Source organism: Suricata suricatta, chromosome 12 (assembly GCF_006229205.1).
Source record: "Suricata suricatta isolate VVHF042 chromosome 12, meerkat_22Aug2017_6uvM2_HiC, whole genome shotgun sequence".
Taxonomy (NCBI): domain Eukaryota; kingdom Metazoa; phylum Chordata; class Mammalia; order Carnivora; family Herpestidae; genus Suricata; species Suricata suricatta.
The window spans coordinates 63,979,203-63,992,834 of record NC_043711.1 but is presented as its reverse complement, the minus strand read 5'-3'; the positions used below and the strand labels follow the sequence as shown (position 1 = coordinate 63,992,834).

At 41.2% G+C, this 13,632-nt stretch overlaps 1 long non-coding RNA gene across 1 annotated transcript; it reads left to right on the top strand.

Annotated features, from left to right (window-relative positions):
* The first annotated feature begins 7,721 nt into the window (after positions 1-7,721).
* LOC115273004 lies at positions 7,722-8,490 on the top strand. Its single transcript, XR_003900600.1, has 3 exons — positions 7,722-7,790; positions 8,157-8,230; positions 8,390-8,490. It is a non-coding gene; the product is annotated as an uncharacterized LOC115273004 (long non-coding RNA).
* The last annotated feature ends 5,142 nt before the right edge of the window (positions 8,491-13,632 follow it).

Sequence of the window (13,632 nt, the reverse complement as noted above, 5' to 3'; positions counted from 1 at the left end):
ACACACACACACACACACACACACACACACACACACACACCACCTTATGTTACAATTTTAAAAAAGCAAAAAGTATGTCTCATTAATACTGGTTGGGTCTTTTGAATACAGCTTCTTTCTTTTATTTACCTATATTGGTGCAGATGAATAATTTAGGCAAGTTTTCAAGGTATTGTTTGATTTAAACCAGAAATACCTCTCCAAATTTGTAAACATAGCTTCCCTAACTGTTCCTGTCTTCTCCTCGTGTGGATGGATGGCCTGTGGAAAGAGCTGCCATGTCATCAGTGCCGGGCAAGATTCTTCACATGCTGAATTGTCCTTTTTTTTTTTTTTTTTTAAGTTTATTGATTTGGAGAGAAAGAGAATCCCAAGCAGGCTCTGCACTCTAAGTGCTGAGCCCAATGTGGGTCTTTAACCCACAAAGCATAAGATCATGACTTGAGCAGAAATCAAGAGTTAGACACCCAAATGACTGAGCCACCCAGGCAACCCCTAAATTGTCCTTTGAGTGGTGGAGGAGACTATGAATAAAATGGCTCACGTAAAGAAGTTGAGTGTCTGGACCAGTCCGTAATTTAGTTGTTATTTTCATATTGAATTGGGAGGTATATTCAAAGACAAGAGGCATATGGTTAGCAGCTAATTAACAGACTTGATGGAATTCTTAGCATTTCAGGAAACTGTACTTGTTTGAAACCATTGCTGGGCTTTCTTTGTTAATAAGTTCTGCTCTTCCCCCTACCCCTTCCCCAAGCTTCCTCCCTGAATCCTAAAGTCTGTTGCAGAGCTGGGTAAGGATATCTACCTGCATCCCAGCCATGACCCAAATCTTGCTGAAATTGGAATTTGATCACAGGACCCTAACTTTAGTTTTTCATCTGTGGGGAATTTTCTCATTTCACCTTCCAAGGCAATGTACACAATCCAATGTATATGATTGACATCCAGAGAAATCCTTGGTTATCAGTGTCAGGCTCTTTTTATGGGGAGACTAGGGAACAATGTTGTGTTCATGAGTGTGTGTGTTGGGAGGAAGATAGAGAGCAAAGTGGCAGAGGCGTGATAAGTTCACTCATTACAGAAAACCAAATAAATTATTTATGCATAGTCCATCATTTCAAAATTTCCTGTTGTCTTTTCTTTCCTCCTTGGTGCTGATGACTAGACTCTGGGATCCAGTGCAGAAGAAGGACAGACATGTGGTGAACTGCTCAGGTTGAAAGTAGATACAAGAATTACATTCCTTATCCTGTGCTCTACTTTTGAAACTTCAAGAAATAGGAATTTTGCTGTCATTCCTCGGTGAAGGGAATCCTTCCCTTCACAATAAGGAAGGAACTAAAACAGCACAGAGTGGGGCCTGTAAATTGTGGTGTTCTTGTAAAATATCAGACCCAGCCTGTTGTCTGGTTTTAACTAACATGCCAAAGGTATGTCTATAACTCATTCCTGAATTCCATGACTGCTGTATTATTGTCTGTTTTTTCATGTATGTATGTGATGCTGAGGTGACAGGTTTGTTTTCTGTTTGATTTTCCTCCCCACCCAAGATTTGACCCAGTGCATCAGTTAGCTTTTTCTCTGTAACAAGCCAACCCAAAACTTAGTGGTATCGAATAACACATATTATTTTTAATAGACTTTATATTTTAGAGCAGTTGTAGGTTCACAGAAAAGTTACATGGAAGGCACAAAGATTTTCCATGCACTCCTACCCACCGCATCATGCACAGCTTCCCCCCCTGTCAATCTCTCCCACGAAAGTGGGACATTTGTTCCAACTGATAAACCTACACTGAGACATCATTACCATCCGAAGTCCATAATTTACCTTAGAGTTCACTCTGGATGTACATTCTGAGAGTTTGGAAAAATGTATAATGGCATGTGTCCACCATTATAATATACAGAGTAGTTTCACTGCCTTAAAATTCCACGTCCCACCCACTCATCCCTCCCTTGTACTCCCCAACCACTGTCAACCACGGGTCTTTTCATTGTGTCCATAGTTTTACCTTTTTCAGTATGTCCTTATAGTTAGAATCATACATTTCACCTTCTCAGGCTGGCTTCTTTCATTTAGTAATATGAGTTTTAAATCCCCTTGGTATCTTTTCATGGCTTGATAGCTCATTTCTTTTTATCCCCGAGTAGTATTTTATTGTCTAGTGTACCAGTTTATTTGTCTACTCACCTACTGAAGGATATCTTGGTTGCTTCTAAGTTTCAAAATTATGAATAAAGCTGCTATAAACATCCATGTGTAGGTTTTTGTGTGGACATAAGTTTTCAGCTCACTTGGATGAATACCAAGGAGCATGATTGCTGGATCATATGGTACAAATGTTTAGTTTTGAAAGAAACTGCCAAATTGTCATCCAAAGTAGCTATACTATTTTGCATTTCCACCATCAATGATGAGAGTTCTCGTTGCTCAACATTGTTGCCAGCATTTGGTGTTATTATTGTTTGGGATTTTGGTCATTTTATTAGGTGTGTAGTGAGTGGTGACACATATTTTTTATTTATTTTTTAATGTTTATTTATGTTTGAGAGAGAAAGAGGGACAGAGAGTGAGTGGGGGAGGGACAGAGAGGGAGACACAGAATCCGAAGCTGCTCCAAGCTTTGAGCTGTCAGCACAGAGCCTGACTTGGGGTGCGAACTCAAGAGCCGCAAGACCATCACCTGAGCCAAAGTAAGATGCTTCACCGACTGAGCCAGCCAGGCACCCCTGCACATATTTTAATTTCTCAAGATTCTGTGAGTTGTCTAGATGGCTCTCCTCATATGGGCAGCTCAGCTGGGGTGGACAGTCCAGGGTGTCCTCACTTTTGTTTCTGGGGCCTTGGTCAGAATGGTGGGGAGACCTTGCTCCATGTGGCCTCTCATCTTCCAGCAGCCTAGCCCAGCTGGTGGATGCCGTCTAACAGCAAGAGAGGCCATGTCCAATTGTGCAGCACTTTTGAAGCCTCTACTTACCTTTGGTACAACCCATTTTCTGAGGTAGGTCACATGGTCAGGCCCAGATTGTAGGGATGGAGAAATGAACCCCACTTTTTGCTTAGAAGAGGAAACTACTGTGACCACACTTTCCCATTCCCAGCAGTTGGTGACTGTGAGGTCTAACTCAGCAAAGGAATAATCTCTGACATTCAATCTCCACACAAGGGGGCACCCAGAAAAGCAGTTTCTTCAGTTATGCAGGGAAATAGTATAGAAAAGAAAGTAGATAATCTCATTCTTCTTTTCTCATTACCCAGTTGGTATTATTTCAAAGGGGCAGTGATCATTTCCTCAGACCCAGCATTAGGAACTCAAAGCCTATACCAGAAAAGCAACACATTTATTCTTGTCTTCATTTCTTAACTGCAGAGAAAGGTTGCCAAGGTTTAAGGGCTGATAATTAATCATGCCTCTTCCCCTTCCATCTTTGGAATCAGTTGAGAAATAGATGCAAGCATGGGAATTGGAGGTCAGAATAGCACCTCTTTGCCAGCAGCACTGGCAGAGAATGTGGCTTGGACCAGGGCCGGAGAGGGCTTCCTGCTTCTTCCCCTAAAGACAGACCTGGGGTGTCCACAGAGGGGAGCCTGGGTCTGCAGAGCAGTCCACCAGAGAGACAAAAGGAGAATTATTGCCTCTCACTTTCAGGTCATGGCAGTCAAGACAGAGGGATCAGAGCAGGACTCAGGAACAGGGAGATAAAGGGCCACCCAGGCTGTGGGTGACTATAGCTCCTTCTCCCTTCTCACCAGCAGTTGGGAGTAGACAGAAGATTAGGTAGAAGCTTTCCCTGACACTTTCCATTTTGACTTATTTTTGCAATTTTCTCAATGCATATATTTCTTAAACTTCTTTTCAAAGCATAGCATACATATAGAGAAGAGCACACATCTTAAGTGTGTGGCTTGATACATTTTCATAAATTGAAAACACTCAAGATTCAGAAAATTACCGGTTCTCTTCTGGCACATAGGTGGCTCAGTTGGTTGAACGTCTGACTCTTGATTTCAGCTCAGGTCATGATCCCAAGGTTGTGGGATCGAGCCCCATGCTGAGCTCTGTGTTGGGCGTGGAGTCTGCTTAAGATTCTCTCTCTCTCTCTCTCTCTCTCTCTCTCTCTCTCTCTCTCAATATATCTCTCCCCACCCCCAACACTTTCCCCCCACTCACGCTTTCTCTGTCTCTCAAAGAAAGAAAGAAAGAAAGAAAGAAAGAAAGAAAGAAGAAAGAAAGAAAAAGAAACAGAAAATTACCAGCTCCCTAGAAGCTCTATGGAGTCTTTTTTGGTCTGGCTTCTTTTGCTCACAATTTGATTGTGAGGTTCATCCTGTTGTGTATAAATTTATATTGTTAATTTTATTGCTGAGTAGTATCCTACTCTGTGAATACTGTGAAATTTATTTCCATTCTACTGTTGATGGGCATATGTGTAGTTGCCAGATTTGGCTGATTTGAAACATTCTAATATGTGCCTTTTGTGAAAATATGAAGTTATTTTTGGTTGATATATCCCTAGAAATATCCCCTGGGGCCCAGTGATTCTACTTCTAGAGTTACAGCCAACAAAAATGCCTTGCAGTTTTAGAAACCAAAACTGTTTTCCAAAGTGGAACTGTTTGGCACCCCTGCTGGCAGTACTATGAGAGTTCCAGTTGCCCCCTCATTGCCTCCTAATACTGTGGAAAAGGCAGAAGCTCCTGTTCTATACATGAGGGTGAAATACCAGGATAGGAAGGAAATGAGTCCCCCTATAAGGGAAGAACAAAAAGTGAAGAATTTTACCAAGAATTAAAAAAAATAATTTTTAAAATGTGTCAATCCATCTTATTTTTTGATGCATTTCAAACCAAGTTGCAGACAATTTACAGATGGGGTCTTTTTAAGTGCAAAACATTCCCCTACAAGCAGGAGAGTGATTTGTGATCTAACTTTAGAAACTCATAATGCTCTCAAAGTCTCACGCAGCTCTGTGGAGGAAGGGTTTGTAGACAAAATGTTCCCTCCACAGAAATTGTGATAAAACACCAATTAGTGACTGCAGCAATGAAGTGGGAGTGTTTAACCTTTCAGGCGTGCCAACAATGTGCTCCTTAATTTGAAAATAGGGTACAAAGTGTTAGCAAGTGAAGAATAGTAATCATTCATCACTCAACTTGACATATCTCCTTTGCAGCAGAAGCAAGAGAAGGAATCCTCTGCGCTCCACTTACTCTGGCTTTCGTCTAACTTCTTTGAGGAAGGGCCTGATGCTCTGATGAGGGGTAGCAGACACAGAAAATATCCAGATATCAGGAGAAAACCGGCTGACAGCTTTCCCCTCGAGAAGCCTACCTTCCTTCCCAGCTCCCAGAGCTCCTCGGTGTACTTTACATGCATTACCCAGCAGCAAGTCTCATTATTCCTTTTTGCAAATGGTAGAAAAGTGGTGCAGGGAGGTTAAAAAGGCTCACTTGAGGCTACAAGGGAAGCCAAATGTTCAGCTTAAAATAGAATCCAAGAGCTCTGGGAAACTCAGACAGCCTGAGAGGGTCCTTTAATCTCTGGACCCTTCCGTGTCTTTTTAGACAATAAGCCTTTCCTTGAAAGAGTTTTTATTCCCTGAATGACAGGGCTGCCAACTCTCCCTCCAGGATGTTGTAAAAAGGTGACATTTAACAGTGGAAATTGAAACTCTAATTGACTTCTCTTAAAACAGAAAAACAAGTCCCCTGTATTCCTTCTCTTGGCCAGATGTTTGTAATTGTCCCCTTGGGATTCTACCTTGAGGGAAGCTGAAGAGGCAAAATAGAACAGTTCACTTGTATTCGTAGAGTTACACACTCAAGGTTTGTTTATACTGCATGGTGAAAGACACGGAGACCCAATCCAAGCGGATAGAGGTTTCAGGAAAAGGGTTCTAGCTCACGTTGCCTAGACCTTGGGACCAAAGAAGCCCCAGAATCTCTTGCTGTGATAAGTAAAAGAGCTGGAGGTGAACCCTTCATTTTCAACTTGGGTGTATGGGGACCCGGGATTATTTAGATTGTGTTACTTGCTTTAGCCTAATGGAGTTTTGGCAGAGATCATGTGAGCAAGTCTTCAAATGTACTTCTGCAGGAGGTCTTGCCTTCTTGTATTTCAGTCTTCATCATAATGAGAAGAACATGCCTTAGGGAGCTTGCTGGTCAAGGAGGATGAGACACATATGGAGCCTAGGGTCTAGTCCAACTGAGCACAGCCTCGACCAGCCAATCTCTAGCCTCTCTGCAAACATGTAAGCAAGAGACAATTGCTTATTGTTGTGAGCCATCGAGTTTTGCAGTATTTTGTTATGTAGTGCATTATGTTATAGTTGACTGATACAGGCCCATTGAAAGGGGGCTAGGTAGAGAAAGATTCTTAGTATGCTGTGGACAAAATTTGCAGAAGTGCTCAGCTTGGGGTAGTCACACAGCAAGCACCTCATAACTGTGGGAGGAGCTGAATTCAGTGGGGTGGTTGTATTTCACATATCTGAGAAAGAATGGAGTGAACCACGATATGTGGTCTGAATGGAAGGCCTGCCTGTTGATATCTTCCTCTTAATTGTAACTTTTATAAATCCTTCTCTAATGGCTTCATTCCCATCTCTTTCCCAGTCAGTATGTTGGCATCTCTTTATGACTCCATCTTGGGCTGAATCATGAATACCTGTGTAACTACCGCCTAGATTCTACAATTAACATTTTGCAGTATTTGCTTTGTTGCAGGTCTGTCTGTCCATCCTTCTTTCCCTCTGTAAATCCATCTTATTTTTTGGTGCATTTTGAAGTAAGTTGCAGACATCAGTATACATCATCCTGATAGTGAATTTTGATAAAGACTATTTTGATTTTGAATTTTTTTTTCTATTATAGATAAGCGTTGCCTTGGTTTAGTGTATAATTGGAATTATACACTATGTAGTCTTTTGTGTCCAGCTTCTATTTGACATGTTGTTATATCAGTAAGGATCCTCATTTTAAAACGAGTAATTAGACAAGATCTTTGCAGGTTCTCTTTACCTTAAGATTTTGGGCTTCTGTGATCTCTAATATAGTTATAGTAACCACTGTTGAGTGATACACTTGAACCAAACATCCTTCTGAAACAGGCATCTCTCCTGTTTGTCTGTTAAAGATCTGGTCCTTTGGTTTTCACTCCCTTCCCCCACCCACCTCTCTTTAGGGCTGATAAATCTTTTAAAACTGCTAGGGGAATTTATTGAGATTTGTCCCATGGGCACAGTGCTTTTGATTTACCGAGTTAAGTAAAATGTAGGGGCTGACTGAGCTCTTAGGATTAATTGCATCTGACTTTTCCCTAAGGGGTCGTCAGCAGTTTATCCTTCGCAGGACTCACAACAGTGGTCCAAACTGTGGGTTAGTGGGAATGATTGAAAGACTTGGCAAGTTGTCTTTCTCACTTTGCTCTTCTCCAGTTGGGCAACCAGAATCTATGGAAGTGAATGGTATAAAAATGAAAGAAAATAAGAATAAAGTGACCATTTTCCTCCACAGTAGCTAAAAGCCAGTGCTTTATTCCCTAGCCTTAGCTTGAGACTTAACGAATTTAAAAATTAAAGCAACAGTCAATGTAGCTGGCTCCCGGCTTTGTTCCGCGTCAATTTAGCTAAGCTGGAACTACGTTTCCCAGAATTCCATTCCATGCAGACTTCCGGGGTTAGCGCTGCCCGCTTTGCGACTTCGTGAGCCTGGGAAGACGGAAGTGACACAACTCTGTGGTCTCTAAGTCTTTGAAAGGCTGGTGCTGGCCGGGGCTTAGGTGCTGTAGCAGGTCTTGGGATTGGCCCCAATCCCTGGCCCACCGGTGGGCCAGGGGCAGCAGGCGGTCGTCGCGCCCCTGCAACCCTTCCGACAGCTGGGCGGCGGCAGGCCTGCAGTTACTGCCTTCAGCTTCCCTGACTTCTGGGCCAGGCTGCCTGCTGCGCGGCCGGCCAGCTGGGCGCCACCGAAGCTACAGCTGTAGCATAAGCGGTGCAGCCAGCTCCCTCCCACAAATGTACCACACATCCCATATTCTATGTTACTCTTGACGCTCCTGCCTCACTGATTGAATCCTGAGTGATTTCCCACCACAGAGCATGTGCAGCATTCATTACTAGGTCTCTCTTTTCCTCCCTAACACCAGGTTTGGTTCCAGGATTCATACTCCTCCATGCAGCAAGGAGATTCAGGAAAAGCTGGCTGAGCCAAACTTCAGAGGTGATTTGATGAACCTAAGCCGGTGTTGCTAAGGGTAATGGACCCAGTCCTAGCCCGCGGGACTCGAGAGAAGTCACTGAAGGGACTTCCAGAGAATAGGGCATTTGGATAAAAGAGATAAATATGGGAGGAAGTGGCTTTGTGTTTTTGTTCTACTAGATGTTGCCCCAAAATACTGCTTCCACAAGGCACATGCTGCAGGGAGATGGAAGGAAGGACCTTGACCCTTGAAAGCTCATTGAGCTGCTCAGGAAACCAAACCTGGAATAGCCAGCTTATCCATAGTTGTCTGGGGCTTTCCCAGGTTCAGCACTGAAGGTCCAGCGTCCCAGCGAACCCCTCAGTCCTGTGAATGTGCAACGGGAATCACTCGCACCCTGCCTACGAACTTTAATGTGAGATAATAATTCTCTTTACTGTTTAAGCCCTGTGAGTTGTGGCTGTTTTTGGTGCGTGTAGCTGAAGGCATTCTGAATGGTACAGGGCAGTAAAAGAATGTGCCGTTTGTTTCTGACAGCAGTTATAAAAGAGGCACTGTAAACACTGTTTTGTGTAAAGTCAGTATCATTGGAAAAGCTCCACTGATCTTAGATACTATGTGTCAGTTTTGTTTGTTCAGAATCAGTTTCACTAATTTTTGGGCAGTCATAACTTAATACATTTTTCCTAATTAGAAAAAAATTACCACTTGGACATGCCTATGATATATTACAAGATAAATATTACTGTTCTATTTTAGGTATTTACATGTCTTTGGGCTTTTATGTAGCTTCCTCTTAAAATAGGAGTGCCCTTAAAGCCAATGAAGTGATGCCTTTTGGGGAGGGAGGGAGGGAGGGCGTGATCTCTGTTCTTCATGGTTAAAATTCTTAAACACGTTACTGGGACTTTAAGAATATATTTGTAGATTAGTTTGGTGTTGTTTAGTTTATTTTCCCCCCAGAAATAAAGACTTCTAGGGCTTGACACTGTCCTCCTGTGGGTGTGGAAGATTAATTGCATTATTGATCTTTACCCCTTCCTGTGTCTACACCTGTCTTAGCTTGGGCTACTGTAACAAAAATACCAACCTGGATGGCTTATACCTAACAGGAATTTATTTTTCACTGCTCTGGAGGCTAGAGGTCTCAAGACCAGGATGCCAGCATGGTGGGGTTCTGATAAGAGCCCTCTTCTAGGTTGCAGACTTCTAGCTTCTTATTATAGCCTCATATGGCAGAAAGCAGAGAGGAAAACAAGCTAATCAAGCTTTTTTTGTGACTCCAATGATAAGGGACACTAAATCCCACTTATGAGAGCTCACCCTCATGACCTCATCTAATCCTCATCAGTACCCAAAGGCATTGCTTCTTAATACTATCACATTATGGTGATACACTTTGATCTTTGCATACATGGAGTCCATTACACCCTTTGCCATGTAGCCTGTGCCCTCCCACTGTGACTGGGTTTGCTCAGGTATTGTTCTTTGTCTAATAGGTGCAAGCAGAGGCTGGAAAAGTACTCACATAGTTGAGATTGTTCATGCTCTGCCTCCAATATGACAATGTGCCCAGGTTAGCCTGTTAAGGAATGAGTGTCACATGGCTTGAACACACCAGCTGAGAGACAAACTGCCAAATAGGAGTGAGCCCAGAGGAGAATGAAGAATCACCCAGCTGAACCCAGCCTAAATTGCTGGTCTATTAACTCATGAGCTAAATAAATGCATATTGCTTTAAGCTAGTGAGTTTGGGGGTGGTCTATTACACAGCTTTATTGCAGCAATGGATAACTAAGCCATCTTTCATCCATCAGGAACAATCTGGAGGAGCTGAACGTGTTGGCTTTACAGACAGTCATACTTTGTAGAATTTAACTCAGAAGTTACCCAGTAATCACTCACTCGGGCATGCTTATGTTCTGTTCAAAGATAAATACAACATTACCATTTTAAGTATATGACATAGATATAGATTTACTTTTAGGCCCTTAAAGGTCTATCTTTAGCTTTGTCCAAGAGTGGGATGCCTTCACATGGACCAGATCCCACCAATGGGAGCTGGTCTCTGTTCCACGTGTATAATAGTCTCAAGGTAGTTATTGGGGATTTTTATATGAGTCTGGTGTAATTTAGCAATTAAGTTCAGGGACAGCATCCACTAACTTACTTATGGTGGTTAAGACAATATTGGGTTTGTTTCCTAGAGTGCTGATGCAAAATTATATTTGATTATTTAAATTTAAATTCATTGTAACTAAATAAAATTAATCCAGTTCTTCAGGCATACTGGCTGTATATCAAGTGTTCAACAGCCACAGACGGATAGTGGCTATCGCTATGGGCAGCACACATACAGAACATTTTCATTATCTCAGAAAATTTTATTGGGCAGTGAGATCTCAGTGCTTATGTTCACATGTCTTATTTACAACATCTTTTCTGTCTAAACTTCTAGTTTCTGCTGACCGCCTGATACTGACAGCCCCTCAATCTTTACCTTTTGGGAAAAATGAATTATTGCTTTCTAGATATTTGATAAAACTCAAGCTAGCCTGTTTTGACATTTACAACGTTAAATATTCTCTTATTTTACAGGTTACAAAGCTAACTGACAGAAGGTGTATCCAGGCAGTGAGGCTTGGTGGGGGGAGTGAGGGCAGCTGAGAGAATCCCTCAGTTTGTGTTGTAAAATCCCCCGACAAAACTTGAAGGATAAAGAGAAGAAAATGAGTTTGGGGCACCTGGGTGGCTCAGTGGGCGTGTGCCCAACTCTGGCTCAGGTCATGATCTCACGGTTCGTGAGTTTGGCCCCAGTGTTGGAATCCATGCTGACAGTTGGGAGCCTGGAGCCTGCTTTGGATTCTGTGTCTCCCTCTCTCTCTGCCCCTCCCCTGCTTTACTCTGTCTCTCTCTCTCTCAAAACTAAATAAACATTTAAAAATTTTTTTGAAAAGAAGAAAATGAAGCACAAAGAGAGACTGTTGGCCAAATTGTGTTCCATTGGTCAGGTGCCCCTGAACTTGCCCTCCCCACACCCACTGCAGCTGAGCTAGCTTTACTAGAAGACGGAGCTCATGGCTTGTCTCCAGTTTCTGCTTTCCTCAAGGAGGGATTTACCCCAAAGCAATTTTTTTAATGTTTATCTTTTTTTTGAGAGAGGTTGAGTGTGTGTGCGTGTGCGCACGTGCGCACATGCCCATGCGCGAGCAGGGGAAGGGTAGAGAGAGAGGAAAGAGAGAATCTCAAGCAGGCAGGCTCTGTGCTGTCAGCAGCAGAGCCTGATGCAGGGCTTGATCTCATGGTTCATGAGATCATGACCTGAGTCAGACACTTAACCAACTGCCCCTCGAACCCCTCCAAAGCAACTTCTCCCTGGATCACTCCTGGCCTCTCTTCACCCCTTTATTCACTTGAATGAGAGGACTTTTTTGTTTTTAAACTTGGTTTTATTTTTTTTTATTTTGAAACAATTTCAATTATAGAAAGTTTGTAAGTATTATTGTTTTAAGATTTTTAAATTTTAATTCCAGTATGGTTATCATACTGGACTATATTAGCTTCAGGTGTATAATATGGTGACTCAACAGTTTTCTATGTTACTCAGTATTCATCATGGTAAGTGTACTCTTTATTCCTCATTATCTATTTCCCACATCCCCTCGCCATCTCCCCTCTGGTAACCATCAGTTTGTTCTCTGTAGTTTAGAGACTGTTTCTTAGTTTGTCTTTCTTTCTCTCCTTTCTCATCTGTTTTTTTCCCTTAAATTGCACATATGGGTGAAATCATATGGTCTTTGTCTTTCTCTGATTGACTTATTTTACTTAGCATTCTCTAATTCCATCCATGTTGTTGCAAATGGAAAGATTTCATTTTTTATGGGTGAATAACATACTAATACACACACACACACACACACACACACACACACCATACTACTATATATAGTATATAACATACTACTATGTGTGTGTATATATCTATGTATATATATATCTATGTGTATACACACACACACACCCACCAGAACTTTATCCATTCATCTGTCAATGGACATGGGTTGCTTCCATAATTTGGCTATTATAAATGATGCTGCATTAAACATAGGGGTGCATATATCCCTTTGAATTAGTGCTTTTATCTTTTGGGGGTATATATCTAGTAGAATGATTACTAGATTAAAGAGTAATTCTATTTTTATCTTTTTGAGGAAACTCTATATTGTTTCCCGCAGTGGTTGTACCAGTTAGCATTTCCACAATAATGCATGAGGATTACTTTTTCTCCACATCCTCACCAGTACTTGTTGTTTCCTGGTTTTTTTTTTTTTTTTTTTTACCATTTTGACAGGTGCGAGGTGGTATCTCATTATGGTTTTGATTTGCATATCCCTGATGATGAATGATGTTGAACATATTTTCATGTATCTGTTGCCTATCTGTATATGTTCTTTGGAAAAATGTTCATATCTTCTTCCCATTTTTAAATTGGATTATTCATTTTGGGTGTTGAGTTGTTCCAGTTCTTTATATATTTTAGACACTGAATCTTTATCAGATATGTCATTTGCAAATATCTTCTCCCATTCAGTAAGTTGCCTTTTAGTTTTGTTGATAGTTTCCTTCACTGTGGTAGAAGCTTTTTATTTTGATGAAGTCCCAGTAGTTTATTTCTGCTTTTATTTCTCTTGCCTCAAGAACATATCTAGGAAAATGTTGCTACAGCCACTGTTAGAGATACTGCTCCCTATGCTCTCTTCTATAGTATTTGTGGTTTCAAGTCAGCTATTTAATCCATTTTGAGTTTATTTTTGTTTTATGTAAGAAAGTGGCTTAGTTTCATTATTTTACGTGTAGCTGTTCAGTTTTCCAAACACCATCTGTTGAAGAGACTATCTTTTACCACTGCATATTCTTTCCTGCTTTGTCAAAGATTAATTGACCATATAATTGTGGGTTTATGACTGGGTTTTCTTTTTTTTTTTCACTGATCTAAATATTTTATGTCCATGATTACTTTTTGTAAAATCAGCAACACCATTGTTGTTCTAATATGTTACATTGCCTTCACAAACTCTCTATAAGGGGTGGAAACTCTACATAAATGCCTAGTACACACACACAAATTATTAGTCTCCTATTATGTAGGATGAAATTAAAGTTTAGTGATTTTTACAAGATCATTGAGTAAGTAGAGTGGGTTGTTTGACTCCATATCCTAAACTTCTCCCAACTATATATAATATATTGCTGCCTTCTGATATTTACTTATTTTGTGGGTGACTATTATATACATATAATTTATATATCTGGAGATGAAAGTAATGAGTACGAGAGAAAGAAAAGTGACTAGTACTCTAAAAATCATAGAAAATTAGAAGAGTTAGAAGTGTAAATATCTCTGTGATTCTGGACAAGTAAC